Source organism: Aotus nancymaae, unplaced genomic scaffold (assembly GCF_030222135.1).
Source record: "Aotus nancymaae isolate 86718 unplaced genomic scaffold, 86718_ANA_hifiasm-v0.15.2.pri h1tg000036l, whole genome shotgun sequence".
Classification (NCBI taxonomy): domain Eukaryota; kingdom Metazoa; phylum Chordata; class Mammalia; order Primates; family Aotidae; genus Aotus; species Aotus nancymaae.
This window is the reverse complement of record NW_026988450.1, coordinates 28245877-28253462: the sequence shown is the minus strand read 5'-3', so window position 1 is coordinate 28253462 and position 7586 is coordinate 28245877.

Genomic DNA, 7586 nt, shown 5'->3' with positions numbered 1-7586 from the left:
GTAAATTACTTCTACTTGAGAAAATTCTTCTCTTTAATGGTCACATCTGGAGTCTCTTGGTGCATATGCTTTTCCACTGTAATTCAAATATTGTTACAAACATTTATAGTAAAAAGTTTCTTATAAATAAAAAGTTTCTTCCATAGTAGTTTGTACTTGATTGTTTTAAAGTATATATGCCAAGAGATTCAACGTTAATAACATTAGTGCTTTTGAATGCCAGTACTTCTAGCCCAGGTTTTATCACTAACCATGTAATCCCTGAGTAAGTCAATAAACATCTTTACCTTCAGTTTCTTCATTCTTAAAACAAGAGTTTTACACTAAATCTAGGATACATTTTATCTGAAAACATCAACATTTTGTGATCCTAGTAGCAGTCTGCAGCCTCTTTTGGAGGGATAGCTTTGGATAGTTTTTTCCTCAAAGAAAGACATGTTCTTGTAGGCATACCTCTTCATTGCCAGATTTATTGCCCCATCAGGCAATATAAAGTTAATTTCAAGAACTATTAGTTAAACATTGGCTCTGTGCCAAACAGTTAAGGTAAAGTGATTATCTGTTTATAAAGGCTATTTTGATTAAACGATGTGTTTCTGGACAATGACAGATCATGTTAGAATCGTAATCCTACCACCTCTCAGCTGCATGGCTTTTAAGAAGTTCATTGGTTTTAATTTCCCCATCTACAAGTAAGACACAGCAATAGCCCCTAATAAGGGTGCTGTGAAGAATAATCAAACAGTACATGAATACAGTGAACAAAATGCCTCATGCATAATAATTTATTATTAGAGTCTTATAAACTCCAATTTCTACTTTTTCTTGATATAAAATAATTTAGCACTGAACAGTATATATTTTCAATACACAGTAGTGATAAGCCCAGATTCAGAAGTTCATCCAAAAGCACACATACCGCCACCTCTAACTTTTTGGGAGAAGGGGTCCAGGAAATTGTATTTGTCAGAAATATGCTGAAACAGTGAAAGAAAAAAAGGAAAATAAATCAATTCCTTAAATTGAGAAACTTAACTCGGTTTCACCTGTTCTGTAGCACCAATAATAATGTCCACGACAATGAACATAAAAATAAAACCAAAGAAAATCTAGGAGCAAGTTGAAAAACTAAAGGCTCACTGATACTTTAATTAGGCCGTCCTATTCCATTGCAAAACTTTGTTATTACTCAGCACACACATTTCTTACATAAACCTTCCAGTTTTTAGCTATAATCATTTATGTATTCTTTATTGATAACTGGGATGATTTGTAAAGAAGTCCTCCTGTACTTATTTCCTAAGGGGCCATTAAAAATAGCCATTAACTTGATGGCTTAAAACAACTAAACTTTATTTTCTCACAGTTCTGGAAGACAAAAGTCTATAATTCTGCAGGGTCATGCTTCCTCAGAGTGGACTGGGGAGATTCCATTTTTGCATTGCTCCAATCTCTGCCTCTCTCTTTCCCTGGCTTTCTCTTCTTGTGTCTCCCCTTGTGTGTCTCTTATAAGGACGTTTAACATTGTATTTAGGGCCCAGGTATATAACCCAGGACAATCATCTTATTGACTCTTATTACATCTGTATAGATTATTTTTCCAAATAAGATAACACTCATAGGGTTCCAAGGTTTAGGACATAGTTTGAGTGTCACAGTTTAGCTCCTATACCCTGAAAATTACATGTCTCTGATAGTCTTTCAGTTATAAGGTCTCTCCTTTAGTCTCTATTCCTTTACTTCTCATGTTCTCCTCCTACTTCCTCTCTCTTTTTTTTTGCTACCATCAATTATCACACCTGATATAAAGTTTAAGTGAGTGACTGGGTAGGATTTACCAGTTTTTCAAAATCTAAGATAAGCTACTTCTACATTGGTTAAACTGTTTAGACTACATTTTAGTAGAAAACTCTCCCTTCCCCTTCCCTTGAGTACTCCAGCTCACTCTCCTTTCACCTTTTACAATTTTATATTTTGTCTCAGTCCCTCATTGAATCTAGCATAGTGCCAGGCCCTAAGGAAGGGTTTCTAAGCATTACAATTATTATATATGATTTCAAAAATATTTGTTAAATTAAGTATCTAAAATCCTTAAATGAGTGATTTGAGAAATCTGTGAAGGAGAATTTGAAAGCAAGAGAGGAAGGAATAGTTATAGCAGTAACTAATCTTCAAACCAATGCTAGAAGTAGACTACAGTTTCGACTACAGTTTAAAGACAATGATGGTGAAGGCCTTGGTCACTAGTCTATTTCTCTTCATTGATTTTAATCATCCTACAGCTATGAAGAGGTTTGTGTTAGAGTGTTCCAGACAATGTAGAAGTGAAAGAACTAAGGTTTTTCTTGACTAGTGAAATGAAAAATCAACATAAACTGGATCTGACCATATATCACTTGACAAAAGGGGTAATTTGGCTGGGCGCGGTGGCTTACACCTATAATCCCAGAACTTTGGGAGACTGAGGCAGGATGGTCATTGTAGCTGACGAGTTCCAGAAAAAGAGTAATTTTAAAGTGGGGAAACTTAATAAACACTACCTCAGCCAAGGTTAGTGATCAGGTCAACAACACCAGTGATCAATCATGGATACCTTTAATATGACGTGATGGAAATGGCACTTTACCTTTGTGGTATTCTTTCCCCAAACACATAACCCATAACCCAGGACCAATCATCAAAAAATTTATCAAGAAAAAAATCAAACAAATTGAGAGACATTCCGTAAAATATCCAACCCATATTTCTCAAAATTTCATGGTTGTCAAAAACAAGGAAAGTCTGAGAAACTGTCACATGAAAGAGAGCTAAAAAAAGACACAGTGACTAAATGGCATGTGTTTCCTGGATGAAATTCTGCAACAGAGAAAGGACATTAGGGACATTAGGTTAAAAAAAAAATGAAAACTTAAAAAAAAGTTTAGACTTTAGCTAAAAATAATGTATTAATGTTGGTTCATTAATTGTAACAAATGTACCACATTAATGCAAGATGTTAGTAATAGGGGAAACAATGGGGGCCATATGGAAACATTCTGTACTATCTTCCCAAAGGTTTTATAAATTTGAATTGTGCTAAAATTATTTTAAAATATCACCTGCAGGAGAGAAGATAGTTTTTATTTATTAGTTTAATAAATATTTTTGTATTATTTCCAAGTGCCAGGAGTCAGGCTAGAGACAAAGGATACAAAAGTAAGGAATAGTGAGGGACCTTAGCTTAATAAACCTCAAGTCCCTTAGTGAACACAGGCATTAATCAGGTGACTAAATATAATATAGAGTGCTATGGTAGGTAGTGCTGTCATATGTTGAACATGGTTATAATCTTAAGGCCTCTTTGCATTGCCTGATTGAGGAAACTTAGTTCCCCTTCCCTCCTCTCCCCTCCCCTCCCATGCCCTCCCCTTTCAAACTCTCTCATGCTCCCTTCATTTCTCTCCCTACCCCTTCCCTTGACTACTCCAGCTTACTCTCCTTTCACCTTTTACAATTTTATATTTTGTTTCAGTCCCTCATTGAATCTAGCATAGTGCCAGGCCCTAAGGAAGGGTTTCTAAGCATTACAATTATTATATATGATTTCATAAATATTTGTTAAATTAAATTAAGTATCTAAAATACTTAAATGAGTGATTTGAGAAATCTGTGAAGGAGAATTTGAAAGCAAGAGGGGAAGGAATAGTTGTAGCAGTAACTAATCTTCAAACCAATGCTAGAAGTGCTATGAAGATGATGTCCTTTGCCTAACCTGCTCATCATGATGCAAAGCTCGTCATGCAATTAATTTACATTTATTGAGTAGGAGTTCTGGGCCAGGCATGCTGCATAATACATCATACACATTATCTCGGCTAATCCACCAACCAGTCCCCTGAGATAGGAACTATTTATTCTCCCAATTTTAGGGATGAGATAGCTGTGGCTTTAAAAGGTTAACTAGTTTTCTCAAGGTCACATAATTAGCAAATGACGGAGCTCAGAATTAAACAGAGCTCAGCAGTTCAACTCCAGATCACACTCTGTCTGAAAAATAAGAAAATATTAACTTGCTTATTAATAATAGCCTGCTTCATGGTTTAAAAACTGGGAGAATTGACAGGTAAATACTTTTTTTAAATTACTTCTTCTGTTGTCATTGATTTAAATAATAAATATTCATTCAATTTTTGTAAATAAAATATTTATTGTATAGTTGATCATTATTCTAGAAATGTCAATCAATAATTTGTATTTTCTCAAGTGTCTTAATACACTTCAGACCCTCGAGATTAAACCTACTTCCTTTTAAATCTATATTATAATTATACTATGAAATAATACTGTGATAATTTTATTTGTAATTATTAATATGTATTTTAGTAAGACTTCGCAAGATAAACTTCAGGAAAAATTAGAATAAAAAAATTTAATTGTATGCCAAGAAATTGGTTGATTTTCTCAAAATATACCTGCTGCTTATTATAATTACTTTTATGTTATCATTCAAAAATTACTTTGAAAAATAATTTTTCAAAGGCTAAGAAATGCTAAGACATCGTTTTCAGAAGTATAGATTTTATTTTCAAAATTGTGGTTAATTTATATAATATATAGTCCAGAGGGAATAAAAATTTACTTCTTGCAATGATTAATTTTATGTTTCAATTCGACTTTGCCAAGGGGTGCCCAGATTAAACGTTATTTTTGGTCTGTGAGGATGTTTCCAAATAAGATTAGCATTGAGTAGGTGGACACAGTAAAGTAGATGGTACTCCTCAGTAAGCCTGGGCACACTTTACTCTGCTGAGTACCTGAAAAGAATGAAAAAAAAAAAAAAAAAAAAGCAACAGAAGAAGTAATTCACCACTTTTCCCTTCTGCCCAATTGTTTGAGCTGGAACATCTATATTCACCAGCCTTGGGACTGGCATTCCTGGTTCTCAGGCCTTTGGACTTGGACTGAATTATACCACCAGCTCTCCTGGATCTCCAGATTGCAGAGGGCAGACTGTGGAACTGCTCAGCCTCTATAATTGCCTCCATTAATATATGAGTTACCATGAGCCAATTTCTTATAATAAATCTCTTCTAAAATGTTTATCCTTTGGTTCTGTTTCTCTTGTGAATTCTGAGTAATACACTTCTTGTGGAGTAAAAAGTTCATAATACTCATTTGTCCTTTATTTAAATGTTAAGAGGATTGCAAATGCTTCATCAGATCCTTTATTTAAGACTAAGTGAAATGAGAGAGTTAGAAACATTTAAACTTCTTGTGACTAATTGGTATTAAATTCATTTTTGTTTAAACAATTGTAGTAATGAAAAATCTTCAAGAATATTGATGAAATAATTTATATTAAGACATATATATATATATAATGCTAATATAACCTAAATAATATTAGTAACCAGAGCAAGAGAAGAAAACGAAATGATGCTTGGTCACCATCTAGTGGCTTTTCATTAGGAATCAGCTAGAGGAAACTGCAGTAATATGAGAACTACACAAAAAGAAAACATCTGCAAAATTTCTTTTATTAAAATAGTTATAGTTATTGGTGCTTAGTTAGTTCCATTTAAACTATATCACATTCTAGGATGTAAGTAAACCACTATAGAAATATTTAATAACTTTACAATGTTTTGTCAAAAGTCAACTTGATTTTTCTTTTAAATAAAGAAAACAATACATATTTGACAGCTGCTCATGGAGGAGGGATAATCTTACTCTACATTTATGAGTATTAATGTTCATTTTATTTTATTTTTATTATTTAAAATTAATATATTTAGGAATTATCTGTTTATATTGTAATAATGTAACCAGAGTTCATAGTGTTATTATTTTCTAGATCTTGAAAATAGTGTTTTTCATGAATACATAATTAGTTGTCAGTGCCATTTTATATATGTGTATTTACATTTCACATTTCCTAAATTTGGCTTGATTCTGATCAAGGTATAAAGCATGGCTAAAATAAATTCTTAAAATTTGGAAATTAAGTAAAAATTCTAAGTCTGGTTTTTGAATCCTGTTTTGGCCCCTCATTAATATGATTTGAAGCAAAAAACAATAATATATTTATCTATGTCTGTATCCTCATCCATAAGACCAAAATATGTATCTCTTGAGAAGCAAATAATATATCTCTTACCAAGTGAGAAAAGAAAATTTTAGGATTTATTTTTCCTGAATGCATTTCTATTCACATTAGCATGAGTTTTGATGAGTTTCGGGTTTTTTTTCTTTCAAACAAAAGGATTTGTTTTATTCTTTAGAATTATTTAATTTTTTGATAACCTATGCTCAAAAAGAGATGAATGATACATTATAAAGTGTACAACTTGTGTTCTGTCTGCCATGATTTACAGTTTCCAAAGTTTGTAAAAATACTCTGTTGTTCTAAGGTCTGGACATTTTCTGTAAAATATAAATTAGTAAAAAATAGTATTTAAAGGAAAGGCGAAATACCGTAGATGTTTGGAGAGGGCATTAGAAATACTGCAGTTTGTAACCTTTGCCAACAGTTGTAATAAGAGAAGGAAGGGGGGAAATCATGTAGATGCTACAGTAGAACATTATTTTATTCATTATTGTTTACTGTAGAGCAAGAAAACAGAAACCTGGGGCTAAAAGGAATATAGATCAATACTACAAGTATATTTCTATACTTTATTCCTAGTACAGAAATCCACTGGTAGTACAGAAAGCATTTAAAAAGTGTAATATTTAAAACTTCAGCAGGGCGCAGTGGCTCACTCCTGTAATGCCAGCACTTTGGGAGGCCGAGGTGGGCAGATCACCTGAGGTCGGGAGTTCAAGACCAGCCTGACAAACATGGAGAAACCCCATCGCTACTAAAAATACAAAATTAGCCAGTCTTGGTGGCGCATGCCTGTAATTCCAGCTACTCAGGAGGCTGAGGCAGGAGAATCGCTTGAACCTGGGAGTCACAGCTTGCAGTGAGCCGACATCGTGCCATTGCTCTCCAGCTGGGCAACAAGAACGAAACTCCATCTAAAAAAAAAAAATTCCGCAATGACATATTCCCATTTCTTGGGATTAGGTAAAGAGTAGCAATGATGCCAACATAGTTGCCAAGATAAGAGAACTCTAGGCATTCCCATTTCTGATAATCTGGAGGATATTTTCTCTAAAATATCTTTTCATAATCCTAAAGAAAATATAGCAAAAATTGAATGCATCACAATTCCCCCCAGAATGTCCCTTCTGACCTTCTGCAATTTCTGCTTGTGGTTAGTACCAATCTACAGAACTAGAAAGCATAATTAACTTCTGTCTGTGTTTATTTATTTTTTCCCTTGTGGCAAAATTATTTTGAAAATCAAATTCTGAATCTGTTAAGCATTTTGATTGTATATTTTAAAAGTTCTACTTGATAGAAATGTATAACAAGAACGCCATTCCTATCTCTGAAAACAAGGATAGCTGAGCCTATGTATAAGATTGTTTCTGGAATAATTCAGAAGTTTCTAAGAAAAGCAAGTTAATCTGAATTTTTAGAAAACATTATAATTAGCAGTAATATTTGTAGAGAGGAAAATAACTTGATATACGGATAGTCAAAGTTCTGTGTTAAATAT